General features: G+C 43.7%; 1 protein-coding gene across 1 annotated transcript in view; it reads right to left on the reverse strand.

The window, feature by feature from the left end:
* The window catches only part of THRB (thyroid hormone receptor beta), a 553,290-nt gene that overhangs the window by 460,352 nt on the left and 69,423 nt on the right, over positions 1-23,515 (reverse strand). Inside the window, exon 2 of the mRNA XM_069729993.1 lies at positions 6,695-6,805. The gene's annotated coding sequence lies outside the window, so the exon portion shown is untranslated. The remainder of the gene's footprint in view (positions 1-6,694; positions 6,806-23,515) is intronic.

Consider the following 23,515-nt stretch of genomic DNA (forward strand, 5'->3'; position numbering starts at 1 on the left):
AGGGCAGATATTAATAGCCTGGAGAGGGTCCATGGTTATTGGCCCCCCCCTGGCTAAAAATATCTGCCCCCAGCCACCCCAGAAAAGGCACATCTGGAAGATGCGCCTATTCTGGCACTTGGCCACTCTCTTCCCATTCCCGTGTAGTGGTGGGATATGGGGTAATGAAGGGTTAATGCCACCTTGCTATTGTAAGGTGACATTAAGCCAAATTAATAATGAAGAGGCGTCAATTATGACACCTATCCATTATTAATCCAATTGAATGAAAGGGTTAAATAAAACACAAACACATTATTTAAAATTATTTTAATGAAATAAAAACAATGGTTGTTGGAGTATTTTATTCTACGCCCAATCCAATCACTGAAGACCCTCGTTCTGTGAAAGAAAAAACATAATAAACCAACAATATACTTACCCTCCGCAGATCTGTAACGTCCAACGATGTAAATCCTTCTGAAGGGGTTAAAACATTTTGCAGCAAGGAGCTTTGCTAATGCAGGCTGCTCCTCGCTGCAAAACCCCGGGGAATGAGTCTAAATATAGATCAATGAGCTATATTTAGCTTCATTTGCGGTGAGGCGCCCTCTGCTGGCTGTTTATAGATCGTGGGAACTTGCCTAGAAAGCCTGGGAGCTTTCTAGGAAATTTCCCACGATCTATGAACATCCAGCAGAGGGCGCCTCACCGCAAATGAAGCTAAATATAGCTCATTGATCTATATTTAGACTCATTCCCCGGGGTTTTGCAGCGAGGAGCAGCCTGCATTAGCAAAGCTCCTTGCTGCAAAATGTTTTAACCCCTTCAGAAGGATTTACATCGTTGGACGTTACAGATCTGCGGAGGGTAAGTATATTGTTGGTTTATTATGTTTTTTCTTTCACAGAACGAGGGTCTTCAGTGATTGGATTGGGCGTAGAATAAAATACTCCAACAACCATTGTTTTTATTTCATTAAAATAATTTTAAATAATGTGTTTGTGTTTTATTTAACCCTTTCATTCAATTGGATTAATAATGGATAGGTGTCATAATTGACGCCTCTCCATTATTAATTTGGCTTAATGTCACCTTACAATAGCAAGGTGGCATTAACCCTTCATTACCCCATATCCCACCGCTACACGGGAATGGGAAGAGAGTGGCCAAGTGCCAGAATAGGCGCATCTTCCAGATGTGCCTTTTCTGGGGTGGCTGGGGGCAGATATTTTTAGCCAGGGGGGGGCCAATAACCATGGACCCTCTCCAGGCTATTAATATCTGCCCTCAGTCACTGGCTTTACTACTCTGGCGGAGAAAATTGCGCGGGAGCCCACGCCAATTTTTTCCGCCATTTAACCCTTTACTTTAAGAGCTAGAACGGCCAAATTTTGCAGATACACACTACTGACATTAGTAGTGTGGAATCTGCAAAAAAAATGGAGAGAAGACATGGTTTACTGTATGTAAACCATGTCTCAAATCATGTCGGGTTTTAGGAAGGAGAAAGAAAAAGCTGGTAATTGAATTACCGGCTTTCAAGCTGTATAGCGCTGGAATAAATATTAATATATATACATACAGTGGGGCAAAAAAGTATTGTCAGTCAGCAATAGTGCAAGTTCCACCACTTAAAAAGATGAGAGGCGTCTGTAATTTACATCATAGGTAGACCTCAACTATGGGAGACAAACTGAGAAAAAAAAATCCAGAAAATCACATTGTCTGTTTTTTTTATCATTTTTTTTGCATATTATGGTGGAAAATAAGTATTTGGTCAGAAACAAACAATCAAGATTTCTGGCTCTCACAGACCTGTAACTTCTTCTTTAAGAGTCTCCTCTTTCCTCCACTCATTACCTGTAGTAATGGCACCTGTTTAAACTTGTTATCAGTATAAAAAGACACCTGTGCACACCCTCAAACAGTCTGACTCCAAACTCCACTATGGTGAAGACCAAAGAGCTGTTAAAGGACACCAGAAACAAAATTGTAGCCCTGCACCAGGCTGGGAAGACTGAATCTGCAATAGCCAACCAGCTTGGAGTGAAGAAATCAACAGTGGGAGCAATAATTAGAAAATGGAAGACATACAAGACCACTGATAATCTCCCTCGATCTGGGGCTCCACGCAAAATCCCACCCCGTGGGGTCAGAATGATCACAAGAACGGTGAGCAAAAATCCCAGAACCACGCGGGGGGACCTAGTGAATGAATTGCAGAGAGCTGGGACCAATGTAACAAGGCCTACCATAAGTAACACACTACGCCACGATAGACTCAGATCCTGCAGTGCCAGACGTGTCCCACTGCTTAAGCCAGTACATGTCCGGGCCCGTCTGAAGTTTGCTAGAGAGCATTTGGATGATCCAGAGGAGTTTTGGGAGAATGTCCTATGGTCTGATGAAACCAAACTGGAAATGTTTGGTAGAAACACAACTTGTCGTGTTTGGAGGAAAAAGAATACTGAGTTGCATCCATCAAACACCATACCTACTGTAAAGCATGGTGGTGGAAACATCATGCTTTGGGGCTGTTTCTCTGCAAAGGGGCTAGGACGACTGATCCGGGTACATGAAAGAATGAATGGGGCCATGTATCGTGAGATTTTGAGTGCAAACCTCCTTCCATCAGCAAGGGCATTGAAGATGAAACGTGGCTGGGTCTTTCAACATGACACTGATCCAAAGCACACCGCCAGGGCAACGAAGGAGTGGCTTCGTAAGAAGCATTTCAAGGTCCTGGAGTGGCCTAGCCAGTCTCCAGATCTCAACCCTATAGAAAACCTTTGGAGGGAGTTGAAAGTCCGTGTTGCCAAGCGAAAAGCCAAAAACATCACTGCTCTAGAGGAGATCTGCATGGAGGAATGGGCCAACATACCAACAACAGTGTGTGGCAACCTTGTGAAGACTTACAGAAAACGTTTGACCTCTGTCATTGCCAACAAAGGATATATTACAAAGTATTGAGATGAAATTTTGTTTCTGACCAAATACTTATTTTCCACCATAATATGCAAATAAAATGTTAAAAAAACAGACAATGTGATTTTCTGGATTTTTTTTTCTCAGTTTGTCTCCCATAGTTGAAGTCTACCTATGATGTAAATTACAGACGCCTCTCATCTTTTTAAGTGGTGGAACTTGCACTATTGCTGACTGACTAAATACTTTTTTGCCCCACTGTATATGTGTCTCACTGACATATATATATATATATATACCTATTCTATGTGTACACATTTATTCTACCTATTGGACTGTAAGCTGTCAGTGTGATTTTACTGTACACCGCACTGAATTACCGGCTTTTCTCTCTAACACCGCTGCGTATTTCTCGCAAGTCACACTGCTTGTCCGTGTGAAATCCGTATTTTTCACGCTTCCATAGACTTTCATTGGCGTATTTCTTGCGCAGTACGGTGACAAACGCAGCATGTTGCGATTTTGTACGGCCGTAGAAAGCCGTATAATACTGATCAGTAAAATACGGCAGATAGGAGCAGGGGCATAGAGAATAATTGTGCCGTATTTTTTGCGAGTTTTACGGACGTAGTTTCTGCGCTCTTACGTCCGTAAAACTCGCAAGTGTGAAGCCGGCCTTAGAAGGGCTTTGGATACAGTATTTTACCCTTCAGAGTATCATACACATCTTTTCAGGCCAATAGGAAACTTAGAAACACTTCTGATTTGTGCAAAATTAATTCATTCCAAATTAGATTTTTCAAATGATCCAGACAATTAGAACCCAAAATTAATTTTGGGATATTCACTTATCTCAAGGTGAAATTAATCTCCCACTGCTCCTGTGTCCTGCGTCCACTGATGGTAACTGGCCACCAGTGGACAAGAAAAGGAGCGCAATGTATTATGTGGAATTTCAGCTTTGGCTTCAGCTAGTGGAGACATAGAGAGCAGAGTGTTGAGGTTATTCCCATATTCATGCATGTTAATAACAGACAAACATGGTGTTTGGCAGCCTGCAATGCGATAAACCACTACATTATGTGCTTAGTTTTAGTTGGTTTAATATTACATGCTGCAGCCAGTATTGGTGTGTTGGGGTCTTTTATATTACTTTATGAAATTATATATTTAATGTGTTTTTTGTTTTTTTTAAAGAACCTGTCAGTCTATTTTTTTTAAATATTTTTTCTTTGAAACACTCCTGTGTTTCATAGAAAATATAGCTTAAAGATTCAACCGGACCACAGGAAGAGTTGAGACTAGTCTGATGCGGCCCCTTAGCAGCTTCTCCTTGCACCACTCTACTTGATTGATAGGTTTCTACCATGTACGCACATAAGGACAGGTCTGTCAATCACCTGGAGAAGCCAGCTGAGTGCGGTGCTGCACTAGTCACATCACTCCCTATGGTGACTGAACAGATCTCTAAACTATGCTTTCTCTGTATTGTGTATTGGAGAAAATCATACCGGGAAGCAATCATGCAGCCAGGCTCTGATTCATGCTGCCTGTGGTTTGTGCAGCATGAATCAACTGACTGCTTCAAAACTACAGATAGGGTCTGAGTCCATCATTACTAATTTACATGTGGATTTACAGAAAGAACAGGAAGTAAGAATCCCCAGTAGTGAGTGTGAAAACAGCAAGGTTTCTACTTTTTTTTTTCTAAAGTTTATAAAAAGTATATTTAATATAAAAACTTAATTTAAACCAGGGGTGAGCATAGCATTGGTGCAACCTATACAGTTACACAGGGGCCTAAGAGGTATAAGCCACATCCACCTCCAAAACAGGAGGAATTCTGTATTATGTTGAGTTATTGGACTACAAATGGCTCACATATTGTTCTTGAACAGGGACCCTTTTCTATCTCTGTCCGCTCCAGAAGTAAACAGTAACTTCTGATGACACATTTCCTTTAATGATGCAATGCAAACTGTTCTTTTGCTTGAGTTGCAAATTCTGCGCAACAAAAAAGAACCAGAGTGCACAAATTTGTAGGGAGATTAAAAAACATGTGAAATGCTAAATAAATACACAGCAATCCATTATGAGAGTTAACAAAATATCGCTAAAGAACACTCAAAAAAATTAATTACATTTGGAACTGCAAAGTGTGGTCTCAATGCACATAAAAGCATTCTTTGTATTCTCATTTAAATGACTGGAATCAAAACGAAATGTCAAATGTCAGCACTTAAAATAACAGAACAAATTTAATGAAGTGACCCTTAATTAACAGAATAATGAATGCACACATTAATTAATGCATCATACAGCTGAAAACAATAAAATACTATAATTCAGTAAATTGTAAACCACTGCAATATCATTTCTTTAAGTTGAAACCAAGAAATGTAAATCATTACAATTTTTGGATACTTTTAGGCTTCTACTGAAATTTTACCCTGTGACTATTACTGAAAGAGGTTGATCACTACATTTTAATTAATGGCTTCCTCTTTGGATAGGCCATCAATATCTGATCGAAGGGGGCGATGTTACCAGCACCCACAGAGGCCAGAAGTTTTATGGTACACAAAAGCTTTGTCAAAACTATACTGGCCATGGAAGGGTAACAGAGATCCACCATTTATTCATTTGAAAGCAGGGGTTGATTTGTAGAACTTGGTCACAGACGCTATAGAATCATTTCTGTACTACTGCTGCTACTACTACTGTGCAGCATCCGACAAGAACTTCAGGCCACCACCACCTGATTGGCAGAGGTGCCGGGTAATGCACCCCCCACTGATCAGAGATAGATGGCTTATCCTAAGGCCAGATCATCAATAAAAAGGAATTGCCAACCCATTTAATAATGCTAAAAATGTCAGAATTGTATTGACATTCTTGGCAGTAGATAAAGCTAGGCTTACCCAGGGTGAAGGTCCAGTTCACAGCATTCATAATGTTTCTAAATACCCTGGCACAGACAAAGTGTTGTTGGCGACCCCCACCGGCACCAAGCATTCAGAGCACATGCTCACTAGTTGCCTCGCCTTCAGCTAGTGCTTGGTTTTAGAGTGTGGAGGTAGCAGTCTCAACCTGGTCCAGGTGCAAGACGGCTCCAAAATGCTTCAAAGTACACCTGAAGACATCCTAGATTTTACTTTTCCCCTAAAGTTTAGACTTTTATTATTCAATTGGCAATAGTTAAAATGTATTCTTATATTATCCGGAAAAATACTGTATCCCATGTTCATGAACAGAAATGTTGAACCAGCTCCAAAGAAATGCTGGAGGGTCCAAGATTAGACATTGTGTACTACCATTTAAGAGTGGCCCAGTTTCACCCTATATCTACAATTTGAACATTATATTAAAAAGTAACTTGGTGCCTTTACTCTTTCTAAAATCTCACCATGTAAGGGCAATCTCACCATGATAGGGCAATAAAACAATTTTTAGAGAAAACTTTATTTCACGAAAAGCAAATTCTAAATGAAAACAGAGCCCTACTTCACAAATGAAAAATATATCTGCAACCAATAAATCATCACATTTACTCAATTAATCACAGTCTGGCCAATACCACTAGAGGCCAAGTAGCCTATCAATACTGCAAGCAGTGGAAGAACCAGTAACACAGAGAGGACATTTAATTCCCATACAAAAAGTTCATTTTGAAAACTCACAAAGCAAATAGTTAATATCTATAGTACCAGCTTACGACTCTTGGATCTACTTATAATAGCTTACACATTAAAAAATTTTAAAGCACATATTTTAAACAAACACTTACTAGGCATTCATGGCAATAATCCTCAAAAAAACGTTTCTATCGTGTGACCATTAAAATAGTCTTCAGCCTTGTTTTGCGGGGGGATGTGTAAAATAAAATGTCTCTTGGATTCTAAAACGGAAAACAAGATGTAGAATTTTAGATACAAGCTTGAAAATTACAGATTTGCACAATTATGACAAATATATATATTTTTTAATTAGGTGGGCTACTTTGTACTGAGCGTTTGCACCAAAAACATATTTATACCAAGATGCAAGGAGTGGCCATAATGTAAAAATTGTACATGGGTTAAAATAAATACTCCACTTTACATTTTTTCATGGTTTAGGACTAATGTGTAATCGAAACTGTTGCCATATAGATTCGAAATTCAATTAGGGTATGTGCACATGTTGCGGATTTGTGTGCAGATTTTTCCACGCATATTCTAAAAAATCTAGAATATCCAGGGCGTTTAACCTGCGGATTTATCGTGGATTTACCACGGTTTTTGTGCAGTTTTCACATGCATTTTTACACCTGCAGATTCCAATTATGGAGCAGGTGTAAAACAATGCGGAATCCGCACAAAGACTTGACATGCTGCGGAAAATAAACCGCAGCGTTTCCGAGTGGTATTTTCCGCAGCATGAGCACTGCGGATTTTGTTTTCCATACCTTTACATGGTACTGTAGAATGCATGGAAAACTTCTGCGAATCTGCAGCATCAAATCCGCTGCGGATCCGCAGCCAAATCCGCAATGTGTGCACATACCCTTAATGAGCAAACAATTGGGGGACTGTTGTACAATCCTGGGCACTTCCTTACATCAGCACTATGTCAGGCTGCAGATTTCTTTTTCCTACAGATTTCCTCCATATCTGCTTTATCTCCATTCATTTGTATCATGCTATATACAATGCCTTGCGAAGGTATTCGGCCCCCAGGAACTTTTCAAGCTTTTCCCACATATGATGTTTCAAACATAAAGATGCCAAATGTAAATTTTTGGTGAAGAATCAACAACAAGTGGAACACAATTGTGAAGTTGAACAAAATGTATTGGTTATTTAACCCCTTTCTGACATCAGACGTACTATCCCGTCCAGGTGGGGTGGGCCCCCATGACCAGGGACGGGATAGTACGTCATGCCCTTTAATGCGACACTGCGACTTAAGTCGCGGTGATCACATTAAAATTCCGACGCCATCTTACCTCAGGGAAGATGGCCTCGGCATCCTGGGGTATGGCGTCCCCTCCCCCGCCTCCCGATCGCTGTGATTGGCTGTTCAATTCTGAACAGCCAATCACAGCCTTTCTCATTGTTTCAGCCAATCAGCTTGGCTGAAACAGTGAGGTTCCAGGCTAGGATCGAGTACCGATGTACTCGATCCTGGGGCCGGTGCCTGGCAACCCAGGCACCGGCCAAAACCCCCGGATTGGCGCGATCGACGATCACATCGATCGCGCCAATCGCAGGGCATAGCGGTGGTGTTACCGCGCTGCGCCCTGCCTGAAAGTGCCTGATCCGGAGCCGCAGGGCAGCTGAGGAAGGCTCCGGATCCTGCAGCTGTGATTGGCGCGATCGATGTGATCGTCGATCGCGCCAATCAGGAACAGTCCCGCCGGATCGGCGCGATCGACGATCACATCGATCGCCGTCGATCGCGCCGATCGCAGGGCACAGCGGCGGTGTTACCGCGCTGTGCCCTGCTTGGAAATCCAGCCTCATCTGCCTGCCACCTCCCCCACCACCTCCTGCAGCTCTGCCAATCAGGGCACAGCAGCGGTGTGCCCGCGCTGTGCCCTGATGGTGACCTGCCGGTGACCTCTCGGTCACCTGCCGGTCACTTGCTGGTGACCTGCCGGTGACCTGCCTATGATCGGAGCTGTGAGCTCCGATCATAGGCTGATGCCTAGCGACACCGGCGTCACCAGGGCCACCTCTGATTGGTGGGATCGATGTGATCATTCGATCCCACCAATGACAGGTCACAGCAGCGGTGTGACCGCTCTGTGACCTGTCTCACCTGTCCCTGACCTGTCTGACTGCTCTTCAGGAATCCTCACACTTGGTGAGGATTCCTGAAGAGCGGTCACGCTGACAGATCCCCTCCTGTGCTGAGACTTGTGGTGCCACAGTAGCCTGTGACACCACAATTCTTGCTAAAGAAAGAAGACAGAAGAAAGAAGACAGAAGAAAGAAGAGAGACTACAACCGTAAGTGTTCATCCCCGATCCCGGCCCGATCTTACTTCACCCCCCCCTTACCCCTCCCCTCCTTCCCCTTCCCCCTCCACCCCCACTTTGCGACGCGTCCGTCCGTGCCCAAATATAGCAGCCGCCGAGCGTTGATTGGTGACGCAGTTCACCGATCAACACTCGTGCTCGCTTTTCTTTCCCACATCCCCGTCCACGCACTCCGCCGCTGCGTCTGAACCCGTGCCTTTCATTTCTTTTTTTTTTTTCCCACATCCCCATCCACGCACCCCGCCGCTGCGTCTGAACCCGTGCCTTTCATTTCTTTTTTTTTTTTTCCACATCCCCGTCCACGCACCCCGCCGCTGCGTCTGAACCCGTGCCTTTCATTTCTTTTTTTTTTTCCCACATCCCCGTCCACGCACTCCGCCGCTGCGTCTGAACCCGTGCCTTTCATTTCTTTTTTTTTTTTTCCCACATCCCCGTCCACGCACCCCGCCGCTGCGTCTGAACCCGTGCCTTTCATTTCTTTTTTTTTTTTCCCACATCCCCGTCCACGCACCCCGCCGCTGCGTCTGAACCCGTGCCTTTCATTTCTTTTTTTTTTCCCACATCCCCGTCCACGCACTCCGCCGCTGCGTCTGAACCCGTGCCTTTCATTTCTTTTTTTTTTTCCCACATCCCCGTCCACGCACCCCGCCGCTGCGTCTGAACCCGTGCCTTTCATTTCTTTTTTTTTTCCCACATCCCCGTCCACGCACCCCGCCGCTGCGTCTGAACCCGTGCCTTTCATTTCTTTTTTTTTTTCCCACATCCCCGTCCACGCACCCCACCGCTGCGTCTGAACCCGTACCTTTCATTTCTTTTTTTTTTTTCCCACATCCCCGTCCACGCACTCCGCCGCTGCGTCTGAACCCGTGCCTTTCATTTCTTTTTTTTTCCCACATCCCCGTCCACGCACTCCGCCGCTGCGTCTGAACCCGTGCCTTTCATTTCTTTTTTTTTTTTTCCCACATCCCCGTCCACGCACCCCGCCGCTGCGTCTGAACCCGTGCCTTTCATTTCTTTTTTTTTTTTGCCACATCCCCGTCCACGCACCCCGCCGCTGCGTCTGAACCCGTGCCTTTCATTTTTTTTTTTTTTTTTACACATCCCCGTTCACACACCCAGCAGCCGCCGAACTTTGATAAGTGACGCAGTTCACTTATCAGAGCTAGGGCCTGCTGTTTTAGACTTTTCCTTTTACAGGTATTTTTTTTCCCTTTAGCTTTTTCCTTTCAGAATAGTTTGCACCAAACACTATCCCCCCCCACACGTACACAGTTATCAATAAATATTACACCCAAGCACCATAATCACACAAAAAATGTCCCGTTCGTCCCAGCAGCGCTATTCATTGGAGGAGGCATATGCTTTCCTTGCCTCCGACACTGATAGCGAGGGAGAGGATCCCACATTCCTTTACTCTTCAGATTCTTCATCCTCTTCCTCCTCCTCATCTTCCTCCTTGGGTCCTGCGGAACCGCCACGCAGACGCCCCAGGAGAGAAGATCAGGCAGCGCCCACTCCTGAAAATGAACCAGCGCGACCCTCTTCGGACCCCATATGGACCTCGCCCCCCGAAAATTACGAGCCACTGATTCCTGATTTTGTGGCAGAATCAGGAATCAAGTCTGACACCACCGGCCTCACAGAAATAGACTTTTTCAAAGTCTTTTTCTCTGAGGCTTTCGTTAACCTCATGGTGGAGCAAACTAATTTGTATGCTCGGCAATTTTTGGAGCAAAACCCCCGTTCATCATTTTCTAACTGGTCTCCTGTGGACGCAGTTGAAATGATGCAGTTTTGGGGCCTGGTCCTCCATATGGGGATCGTGAAGAAGCCAGAAATTCGGCAATATTGGAGTGTAGATATTTTATATAACACTCCAGTGTTCCGAATGGTCATGGTTCGGACGCGTTTTGAGGCCATCCATAAGTTTTTGCATTACAACGATAATGCACGGTGTCCCGCACGAGATGACCCCAATTTTGACCGTCTGTACAAAGTTCGGCCGGTCATCGAACACTTCAGCAAAAAGTTTGCTGAAGTGTACGTGCCCAAAAGGGACATCTGTGTGGATGAGTCCTTGGTTCATTTTAAGGGGCGGCTCAGATTCCGTCAATACCTGCCCAGCAAAAGGGCCAGGTACGGAATCAAACTCTACAAGCTGTGTGAGAGTACCTCAGGGTACACCTACAGCTTTAGAGTGTACGAAGGGAAGGACAGCAGGATTGAACCGCCTGAGTGTCCTTCCATCCTGGGAGTGAGTGGGAAAATTGTGTGGGATTTGGTGCACCCACTGCTGGATAAAGGTTATCACCTCTATACTGATAACTTTTATACCAGCATCCCACTCTACAAGTCCCTCTCTGCGCGAGGTACCGCAGCCTGCGGTACTGTCCGCAAAATTCAGAGAGGCCTCCCGAAGACGCTACTTGGGCAGATGCTCAGAAAAGGTGAGAGCAAAGCCCAATGTAGCGACCACCTGCTGGTGGTCAAGTACAAGGACAAGAGGGATGTCCTTCTCTTGACCACCATACACGGTGATGGCAGTGCCCTCAGCAGTGTACGGGGTACCTCAACACAGGTCTGCAAACCGGACTGTGTACTGGGGTACAACAAAAACATGGGGGGCGTTGATCTCTCCGATCAACTCCTCCAACCGTACAGTGCTTTGAGGAAGGCCAAGGTGTGGTACAAAAAGCTGTCCGTGTACATCGTACAAATGGCAATGCTCAACGCTTTCCTGCTGTCACGATGTGCATGACACACTGATACGTCGTACCTTCAGTTCCAGGAGGTAGTGGTTAAGGCCCTGATATTTGGCACGAGGGAAGGAGCGGGCCCCAGTACTTCCGGAACTGAGGGTGCTCGTATCATACCAGGTCAGCATTTTCCGGGGGTGGTCCCGCCAACTGATAGAAAAAGTAAGCCGCAAAAAAGGTGCCGAGTGTGCTACAAAAGAGGAGTACGCAAGGACACCATCTATCAATGCGACACCTGCCCCGACAAACCTGGCCTGTGTATGAAGGACTGCTTCAAATTGTACCACACCTCCATGCACTACTAATTTACTTAACAGGAACCAGTAGATTAGTTCCAAAGAGGGGGCACATCTAAGTAAGTTCCTTGGGGGTCTAGGTTCCAAAATGATTTCACTTGTGGTTTTTTTTTACTGTTTAGGCACATCAGGGGCTCTGCAAACGGAACATGACGCCCTCAGAACTAGTCCATCAAAGTCTGCATTCCAAATCGTCACTGCTTCCCTTTTGAGTCCCGAAGTGCCCAAACAGTTTTTTCCCACATATGGGGTACTAGCGTACTCAGAACAAATTGGACAACAACTTTTGGGGTCCAATTTCTCCTGTTACCCTTGGGAAAATAAAAAATTGGGGGCTAAAAGATCATTTTTGTGGGGGAAAAAATAGAATTTTTTATTTTCACACCGGGCATCATAGACTTTAGTGAAGCACTTGGAGGTTCAAAATTCTCACGACACACCTAGATAAGTTCCTTAGGGGGTCAAGTTTCCAAAATGGGGTCACTTGTGGGGAGTTTCTACTGTTTAGGCACATCAGGGGCTCACCAAATGGCACATGATGCCTGCAGACAATTCCATCAAAGTCTGCATTCCAAAACGTCACTACTTCCCTTCCGAGCCCCGAAGTGTGCCCAAACAGTAGTTTTCTCCCACATATGGGGTACCAGCGTACTCAGGACAAATTCAACAACAACTTTTGGTGTCCAATTTCTCCTGTTACCCGGGTCTTGGTAAATTTGCAGTGGTATGATTCTCCTTCCATTTCAATATGATCGCTTGCACAGTGCTCCTTCGGATGTTTAAAGTTTTGGAAACCATTTTGCATCCAAATCCAGCTTTAAGCTTCTCCACAACAGTATCACGCACCTGCCTGTTGTCTTCCTTGGTCTTCATGATGCTCTTTGCGCTTCAAACAGAACCCTGAGACTATCACAGAGCAGGTGCATTTATACACACAGATGGATTATATTTATCATCATTAGGCATTTAGGACAATATTGGAATATTCAGAGATCCACAATGACCTTCAAGAGTGAGTTTGCTGCACTGAAAGTAAAGGGGCTGAATAATATTGCACGCCCCACTTTTCAGTTTTTGAATTTCCACAAAAATTTAAAATAACCAATACATTTCGTTCAACTTCACAATTGTGTTCCACTTGTTGATTCTTCACCAAAAATTTACATTTGGTATCTTTATGTTTGAAGCATCATATGTGGGAAAAGGTTGAAAAGTTCGAGGGAGCCGAATACTTTCGCAAGGCACTGTACTTTGCTGCAGATCTTCAAGTCAACATGACCTACAGTATATTCGTTCACTTTTATATTTATTTTTACTACAAGTTAAAACATTCCAGTTTTATACAGCTGTATTTTACTTTCAATTGGAAATCTGCAGGAATATAGAAAATGACAAGTGAAATGTGTTACGTTATTTCCTATGTAATGACTGTACATGAGATATGCATACATTAACTGGGTTGTTTCCTTTCAGTAGATGAATGTTCCCTGGCTGTAGATTATTATAAAGAAACAAATTGTTCTGTTCTCACCTGCTGCAATTCGGTGAGTATCCACTGCTGCTCCTGGCGGCATTGGCTGCAGGCATGATATCGACAGCGCAGCAACCAATCAGTGAGTTCAACCTTCAGAGCTGCTGGGTGTACTGATTGGCTGCGGCGCTGTCGACATGACATTAGTGCTGTAGCCAATGCCATACACTGGGAGAAGCTGCGTAGACTCACCAGTGGACTTGCAGAAGGTGAGTACAATTTCTTTGTGATAACCTACAGCCATGGACATTCATTTACTGAAAAGGAACAATTCTTTTAAATAATCTTGCATTGTGAAAATGCTATACGTTTGTCCAAATATTTTTTAAGCAGAATTTAGATAATGTTTATAGAGTAAGTGAAATCAAATCATTGTAGGATTTCACGCTCTCAGGAAGCATTCACACTGGGAAAAAAAGCCTCTTCTGGGCAAAAAGGTTTAACAGCAAATAAACAGTTCATTTAGCAGGCACATATAAGTCAGTGTGGGCTCACCCGAACCAATTACAGTCCTTTCTCACAGAGCAATCTTTACACAAAGAAGAAGTACAGTCCTACCAGTCTGGGTATCCCCTTCAGCCTAAGCTACAGCAGCTTTTGACACCAAACAGATGTGTTAAACTCCATTCACACTGAACAGGCTACAGCTTCCACACATTACTCTGCAACTCCAGCACACAGACTGCTCAGCTTTCCTAGCTGACCCATGCAGTCTCCATTCAGAGAGACGCGCCGCACTCTCTCAGCTACAGCTCACATTTTGACTGGTTAATTACCAGCTTCAATACTCCCCACTCTGCTTCATTCAGCAGACTGACACATGGTGAAACCATTTCCTGACTCTTAGTCAAAGCTAGCCAGGTTCATCTAAGTAAGACCTGCAGTGTTAGGATTTAACCCAGTCCTACCTGTTTTCTCTACACCAGCGGTCCCCAACCTTTTTGACCTAGAGAGCCACATTCAGCACTGAGAAAGAGAGAGTCGTGAGCCACATTCAGCTCTGAGATGGGGTCACGAGCAACATTCTGCTCCTGTCCCCCTCAACGTAGTGTCAACCAAATCCCCCATTACGGGTATAATGATATCCAAAGCTTTTCCACAGAAATCACTCCAAAGCAGTACACTGAGATCCAGGGGTTACCATAATGCCCCAATTCAGTATTCTCCCATGAAGGACTCCCAACACACTGTCGCATCAAGCTTCAAGACCCTCCTCTTACAGGTAATATCATCCTCCATACCTAAAACATCTCTAAACCCCTAAGACCAGTATATGTGCATCCAAATCTGCTCTTCTGTGCAGGGCTACTCAAAAATTCACCATTTTGAGATGTGCTCTTCATACCTGTTTGCTAGACCTGGAGCTAATGCACCGAGCTGGCAGACAGTCGCGAGCCACAATTCATGGGATCGCGAGCCACATGTGGCTCCCGAGCTACAGGTTGGGGACCCCTGCTCTACACCATCAAGACTTGTGTTTTCTACACAAGTCCTGATACAGCAGGCTATGCTTGTGACTAAAACCTTTCTGGAAAAAGATGGTAAGGGTACAATGTGCAGGAGTGGGCCACAGTTCACAATGTATACTACAAAAAAACATGTATAAATATAGTGAAAATATATTCAGTGTTTTTCACGCCTGTATTAATGAGGGGCAGGGTGGAGTGCGAGGCACCTGTTATATTAGGAGAAACACTGTTCTTAATGAATGGAATGTGACTCGATGTGCACCTCACCACAAGTTACATCCTAGTCAGAGACTGGGGTAGGATTTGTGGCATAAAGTGCAACATTGCTCATCCTGAATTTGACAAGGTTGCTGCGCTCTGTCAGATAACCGCATGAATGCTGAATGGAAATGGAGCAGCTTTGTGATTACTGCGATATTGGAGAAGGTCAAAAAGTAATATTTTTTTTCTTGGTCTTTTTAAAGTGAGTAATGATGAAAAGCTAATTATATTCCTAGACCTGGCATAAGCCCTGTTTTTAATAAGGGGACATATCAAATGAGGTCAGACAAAAAATACACTAAATTACAACATGCTGCCTTTTCCATGAATAGTAAGGCTGAAACAGAAGGGAATTGGAGATATTTTAATAAGCAACCTCAAGTGTCTTATTAAAAGACAGAGGTTTTACGAATTACTCACACCATGACTTCTTTGTGTCGTCCATCCAATATTAACAGCATACATTTCACTAAGAAGGGAACATGTCTGCCGTGTAGATTTTATATCAGTGTTTGTGTCAGTTGAGGATTGTGCAAGTTTTGACCTGACAGTTTAATCTACACAGCAAATGTGAAAAACAGCTGTATTTAAATAGCTGATGATAAGGAATGCTAGTAAACCTGTTGATACTGTAAAAAAAAATGTACAAAACGTGTCCTAAGAAAAAGTTCAAGTTACAGTATGTGGCAATATATCTGGTATGTGTCTGTAGTAACACACAGGAAAGTGACTATCACCTTTCCCTATCACTGACATTTTGGGAGTGGCACAGCCGGTGAAATAATACACACAGAATGCACACTGCATAAAGGTATCTCTGTCTTACCGTAAATGTTCACTTCTAACTTTATGTTGTTTTAAGTTCATTATTTTTAGTTCCTAAGCGGCCCAGTCCTCCTACAGTCACTACTTCCAACTGTACTGAAAACATCCCCTGCAGCTAGTCACCGGCTAAGGCGCATCACCGCTGCATCCACCGATTGGCTGACAAGTCATTTATTGCGTGATACGAGGGACTAGGAAGTAGAGATCAGTGGGACTCACTGTAAGCATCTATGGTTAAAGAAGGGGGTACATCCCCGAAACATACAAGCGTGTTGTTCCTTGCTGAAATGACTCTGGTTGGCATCCCAAGAGCTGAGTATGGAATACCATATAAATTGGTTTATTGCGGTGAAAATGTTGAATTACATTGTTATATAATTTAGACATGACGGAAACTTTGGATGTGGCTTTGAAAACAAATGAAATCAATTTATTTAGCCCCTTAACGAGTGACGTTCATGTACGCCGCTCATCGGGAGAGGGTGTATGGCTCAGTCCTCTCCATTACCAGCAGATGATGGCTGTGTTATTCAGGCATAATCTACTGCTTAAACTCGCACTTAACCAGATAAATTATTCTGTCAATCTTGAACAGTGGCATTTACAGGGGGCGACATGAGGGTGTGCAGCTCCACGTACAGGGGTGTCCATGGGTTGTCATAGCAGCCAGCAGCATGCTGAATGACTTCGTGTCTGCCATGATGGCGCTATGATGACCAGCCAGTACATTTGTATTGCAGTACATAGTACAAGCAATCAGATCATTGCAGGTTTAAGTCCCCTGTAGGATCTGAGGGGACAAAAAAAAGTAAAAAGCTAAAAAAAAATCTTAAAAATATGAAGAAACTCATGAAAAAGATACACTTTTCACCTAATATATATAAATTTGAGATCACAGAGTCCAAACTATGAAAATATAAAATTAATAAGCCTAAGTAATCAGTTAAAACCATGTCGAGAGAAAAAAATGTGTTTTTTTTTTGTTTTTTTTTTGGGGGGGGCATTGCAACTCTGCAAAAATTGAAATAAGAAGCGATCCAAGTGTCGTTTATACTTCAAAATGGTATCAATAAAAAGATCAGCTCGGCACATAAACAACAATAAAATAAGCACAGTAAAAACAAAACCCAAAAAGCAATTGTGGATTTGTGTTGTTTTTACTTCACAATTTCATCACACTTGAATTTTTTTTCAAATTTTCCAATACATTGAATGGCAAAATGGACAGCGTCATTGAAATATAAAACTTGTCTCGCAAAAAATAACATGGACATAAAAAAATATACAGGGTGGGCCATTTATATGGATACACCTAAATAAAATGGGAATGGTTGGTGATATCAACGTCCTGTTTGTGGCACATTAGTATATGTGACGGGGAAAACTTTTCAAGATGGGTGGTGACCATGGCGGCCATTTTGAAGTTGGCCATTTTAGATCCAACTTTATTTTTCCAATGGGAAGAGGGTCATGTGACACATCAAACTTATTGAGAATTTCACAAGAAAAACAATGGTGTGCTTGGTTTTAATGTAACTTTATTCTTTCATGAGTTATTCTCACGTTTATAAACTTCAGAGATGAATGGCACCAGGACACCAACAGCTATACTGAAGTATCTCAATGAAAAAATCCTCTACAGGACCCACAGCATGTGGTAATAAAACAAAAACTGCCAAGTGGTGCAATACAGACATTTGCCCTGTATAATGCTCCACAAATGTGGATTATGGCCCCATAAGATGTTCCATACAGATATTTTCCCCATATAATGCTGCACATGGCCGGATAAGATGCCCCATACAGACATTTGCCCTCATATAATGCTGCACATGGCCGGATAAGATGCCCCATACAGACATTTGCCCCCATATAATGCTGCACATGGCTGGATAAGATGCCCCATACGGACATTTGCCCCCATATAATGCTGCACATGGCCAGATAAGATGCCCCATACAGACATTTGCCCCCATATAATGCTTTCTGACCTAGAGAGCCACATTTTGCTCTGTGAGACGGTCGCGAGCCACATTCCGCTCTTAGAGGGCGTCGCGAGCCACATATTGCTCCCTCACAGCAGTGGCAACCAGAGCTCCCATTATGGGTATAATGATAACCAAAGCTTTTCCACAGATATCACCTCGAAGCAGTATAACAAGATCCAGCGGTCCCCACAATACTCCCATTCAGTATTCTCCGATCCAGCACTCTCAACATACTGTCACATTTAGCTTCAGGCACCTTATCCGACAGGTGCTATCATCCTGTCTCCAGAGTCCCATACTTAAATTATCTCTAAAACCCCTAAAACCATATGATATGTGCATCAGATCAGCTCTTCTGTTCAGGGCTACACACAAAATTCATCATTTTTAGATTTTCTCCTCATATCTGTTTGCTAAACCTGCAGCTAATGCACCAAGCTGGCAGACAGTCGCGAGCCACAATTCATGGGACCGGGAGCCACATGTGGCTCCCGAGCTACAGGTTGGGGACCCCTGCCCTATACAGACATTTGCCCCCATATAATGCTGCACATGGCCTGATAAGATGCCCCATACAGACATTTGCCCCCATATAATGCTGCACATGGCCGGATAAGATGCCCCATACAGACATTTGCCCCCATATAATGCTGCACATGGCCGGATAAGATGCCCCATACAGACATTTGCCCCCATATAATGCTGCACATGGCCTGATAAGATGCCCCATACAGACATTTGCCCCCATATAATGCTGCACATGGCCGGATAAGATGCCCCATACAGACATTTGCCCCCATATAATGCTGCACATGGCCTGACAAGATGCCCCATACAGACATTTGCCCCCATATAATGCTGCACATGGCCGGATAAGATGCCCCATACAGACATTTGCCCCCATATTATGCTGCACATGGCCACATAACATGCTCCATACAGATATTTGGCCCAAAAGCTGTTGTGATTAAAAAAAATTTAAAAAATTACATACTCACCTTTCCAGTTCCACCGCTGACCGCCGCTGTGTCTTCCCATCCTCTGCAGTGTCTGCACCAACGTTCAGGAAGAGCGCGGCGCGCACTAATGGCGTCACCACACCCTCTGACCTGAGCGTCACTGTAGAGGACGCGGAAGACACAGTGGCGCCGCCGATGGCACGAGGAGCAGGTGAGTATCGTGCACTGCCCCCATCATACTTACCTGCTCCTGGCGCCATCGCTACAGGTCTGTTCTCCGGCACCGCATTTTCTTTCTGTACTAAGCGGTCACCGTTACCGCTCATTACAGTAATGAATATGCGGCTCCACCTATATGAGAGGTGGAGCCGCATATTCATTACTGTAATGAGCGGTACCATGTGACCGCTCAGTAAAGGAAGAAACTGCAGTGCTGGAAGAAGCAGGGACGTGCAGGTACCGCACCCGGAGTAGGTAAGTATAATTACACAGCCCCCGCTCCCCCTCCTCTGCCAAACCCTGGGTATGACTCGAGTATAAGCCAAGAGGGGGACTTTCAGCCCAAAAAAGTGGGCTGAAAATCTCGGCTTATACTCGAGTATATACGGTACATTTCAAACGGGGGAAAGGGCAACTTGAAAATGTTTTTCTATTATAGTCTTCTCCTGATTTTCTTGGCCTCCACAATTTTTTATTTTCAGAATGCAAAACAGCTGCTTAGAAAAACCCATGACTGCTACTTTTTGGCACAAGGTTAGAGGAGGCTGGGTTTTTATAAAGGTGGGAGATTCTCAATAAGTTTGATGTGTCACATGACCCTCTTCCCAATAGAAAATCTAAGGTTGGATCCAAAATGGCTGACTTCAAAATGGCCACCATGGTGACCACCCATTTAGAAAAGTTTTCCCCTCCCATATACTAATGTGCCACAAACAGGAAGTTGATATCACCGACCATTCCCATTCCCATATAAATGGCCCACCCTGTAATACCTTATATGGCTATTTGAAAAAGCTAACCGCTACGGTACCAAAATTTATATATTTCCTGTATTTGAAAAAGGTGAGGAAGAAAACAAAAACGCAAATATGAAAAATCGCCTGGTTAATCACTATTAAAACTATTAGGCCGGTGTCACACTTGCAACTGCAATGCGAGAAACTCGCTTGAGTCTCTCTCCTCAATACCTGGTACCGCCGCCAGTGGTTCGGACCGGAACGCAAAGTTGGGAGCATTCGGTTAATTGTTGGGGGCCTCCTTTTGGATCTGGGAGAGATACATATACCCACGCTGGACTAGGATTTTCTGTCAGTTATACTTTCATTCTGTCTGTGTGCCCCCTGGTGTGCGTGTGCATACTGTGTTGCTCCTTTGCTCTCCGTGCTCAATCTGGTCTGTTTGATTCTCTCAGCTTCTCTGCTTTGTACTTCTAGTCACTCACTTACTCAGCTTTCTGACCTACGGCTTCCACCAGACTATCCTTCTGTCTCACCCTCCAGTACCTCACTTATCTCCTGGTTATTGACCTCGGCATGTTTGACTACTCTCCGGGCCGTTTGCCTCCTTTGCACCCTGACACCACCCCTGGCCACTCCCCCTCTGTCACATGGCTCAAGTCCTACTTGCTACCCAGTGAGTTCTCTAACGTTCTGCTCTGGGCTCCCTTACTGCGGCGAGTAACCTCCTGGCAATAATTGCACCCGGGATCCTTAACAGTGACATCACATGTGCTGTAACCTTACCAAACTCACTTTACACCAGGCTTTTAGCTGCGACTAAGCATGGCATGTCCTTGTGCATGTGCACAGATGTGCTGAACCATGAAGTCCTGGTCTAGCGTGAAGAAGACTGGAGTTTCACCATGCGGTGGCAGTGATGACGAGAGGTGCCAAAAAAAATGCACAAAGGAGAGTGAGCAGGGGAGGTTGTTGGAGAGGTGAGCAGTGAGGTATTAGTTTTTGAAGGTTTTTTTTTTTACGTTTTTTTTCAACTTTTTCTTGGCTTTCCATGGCCAGTCAGCTGCAATTTTGCTGAATTTGTATGGGATGAATTCCACAAATTCTGCATTCTGGAGAATATAGTAGCTATATACATAAATAGCCAAATGTTTACACATTTTTATTGCATCAAAGCCCTGAAAAGCTGGTCTGCGCATACCTTCTACACACATGTATTGGTAACAGAAATGAGTGAATCTCCTGAAATTAATTTTGGTCACATTTTCGCAACTGGGCTAATAATTCAATTTAATTTGGGTCAAATAAAATCGGTCTGAATCAAAAGTGCCCGGAAAAGAAACTTATTAAATTCTGAGATCTCTTCAGGCCCAAATAATAATAAAAGAAGGGAATGGAAGGAGTTACAAAATAAAAACATGTAACCTGGGCCCACAGGGCGAGGCAGAGCTAAGACAGGTGAGCGCATAATGTTGATTATTTTTAAGTTCCTTCTGTGCCATAAAAAATAAAGCAAAATTAAAGTTCGGGGTTTGTACGGACTGTTTGGATCTGGTGCTAAACTCCACACATGGAATTCTCCCAGAAGTTAATTGAAATTCCGGGGTAAGATAGAGACAGAATTCTCCTGATCCAAAGTTTGGGTCCCCATTGTTTTTAATGGGGTTCAAGTTCTGGATCAAGTTCAGGTACAGTTCTGGTGCCCAAACCAAACTGTGGACTAAAGTTCGGGTAGGGTACCAGAATCCGAACTTCCAATATGGACAATATGGGATGCAATGACTAAAGACCTTGGGGTCTGAAACACTTCTGCCAGTGTGAACGCTCTCCTATAGGGTAAGTGGCAACTATGCTGTTATAATGGATTTTAACAATTTTCAATAAACATTCATTTTATGGGATTCCTAGAGCTGGATCCTTTTTTCTTCACCCCAACTTCCAAGGGTCTGCTCATCCCTAGTAATTGATAATCTTTTTAGTGCTTTGCAGGTGGAGGAATAGTTCCAAAAATATTTAAAGTCACTTATCTCTTAATAAAGTTCCTGCATTTTGAACCCTGAATTGGCAAAATATCTTAACAGGTGTTGATTTTCACCAGAAATTTGCACAAATTGTCAGTTAAATTACTTAAATGTGGCCTCAGTTGACTTAATTTATTGGAACTTACCGTAAGTAAGTTACAAAAAAAGTTGCAAATTTTGGTGTAAATTTGAATCACGCCACAAATAGGATTATACAACGTGGAGGACCAATGTGTAGACAAAGGATTTGAAGTTGCGGATATTCACTGTAATGGGCACAACAAATATCACTTATCTCATAGTTGTTACTCACTAGTGTATATTTTACACAAATGGGAAATCTAAAGCGTATAAGCAAGCAAACTACTTTCCTCCATACATGGTGACAGGAGTGTGACACAAAAAGTTCAGACCTCTTTTTCTATTCATGAACTTAGATGAAATTACTGCTATTTACACTACCAGACCATATTTTCTCAATAATCCAGTGTTAGCAAAAAGTTAGCAAAAGTGTTAGAAAAACTGCTTCAGGTGAATCTAACTTTACACGTGAGAAAGAAGTGACATACAAGAATATCAAACCTTTTCTATGTCAAAATTGCTCTACTTACAATAAAAAAAAATTTGTGAAATGTCATTAGCCGATAGGATGCTGTGATTTCCTGTAATTTTCTTAGGATGTAATGGAGAACATTGAAAACACAGTCTAGACTTTCATTAATTTCATAAATATCATATCAGCAATTAGCTTAAAAGTGCCCTGTGAGAATTTCCCTTAGATTTCAAATTACCGCATAACAATATTAAGAAACACTGGAGATGGCGGATTTCTTGCCTTTCTGTGCAATGTATTTGTGCAGCCTTGAGTTCTGTTTTAGACAGTTAATGGTAAATTGCAGACTGTTATCTAAAGTGCTGTAAAGGTACCGTCACACTAAGCGATGCTGCAGCGATACCGACAACGATCCGGATCGCTGCAGCGTCGCTGTTTGGTCGCTGGAGAGCTGTCACACAGACAGCTCTCCAGCGACCAACGATCCCGAGGTCCCCGGTAACCAGGGTAAACATCGGGTAACTAAGCGCAGGGCCGCGCTTAGTAACCCGATGTTTACCCTGGTTACCATCGTTAAAGTAAAAAAAACAAACGCTACATACTTACCTACCGCTGTCTGTCCCCGGCGCTGTGCTCTGCACTCCTCCTGTACTGGCTGTGAGCACAGCGGCCGGAAAGCAGAGTGGTGACGTCACCGCTCTGCTTTCCGGCTGACCGACGCTCACAGCCAGTGCAGGAGGAGTGCAGAGAAGCACAGCGCCGGGGACAGACAGCGGTAGGTAAGTATGTAGTGTTTTTTTTTTTTTACTTTTACGCTGGTAACCAGGGTAAACATCGGGTTACTAAGCGCGGCCCTGTGCTTAGTAACCCGATGTTTACCCTGGTTACCAGTGAAGACATCGCTGGATCGGTGTCACACACGCCGATCCAGCGATGTCCACAGGAGATCCAGCGACGAAATAAAGTTCTGG

Source organism: Ranitomeya imitator, chromosome 6 (genome assembly GCF_032444005.1).
Source record: "Ranitomeya imitator isolate aRanImi1 chromosome 6, aRanImi1.pri, whole genome shotgun sequence".
NCBI classification, from domain to species: domain Eukaryota; kingdom Metazoa; phylum Chordata; class Amphibia; order Anura; family Dendrobatidae; genus Ranitomeya; species Ranitomeya imitator.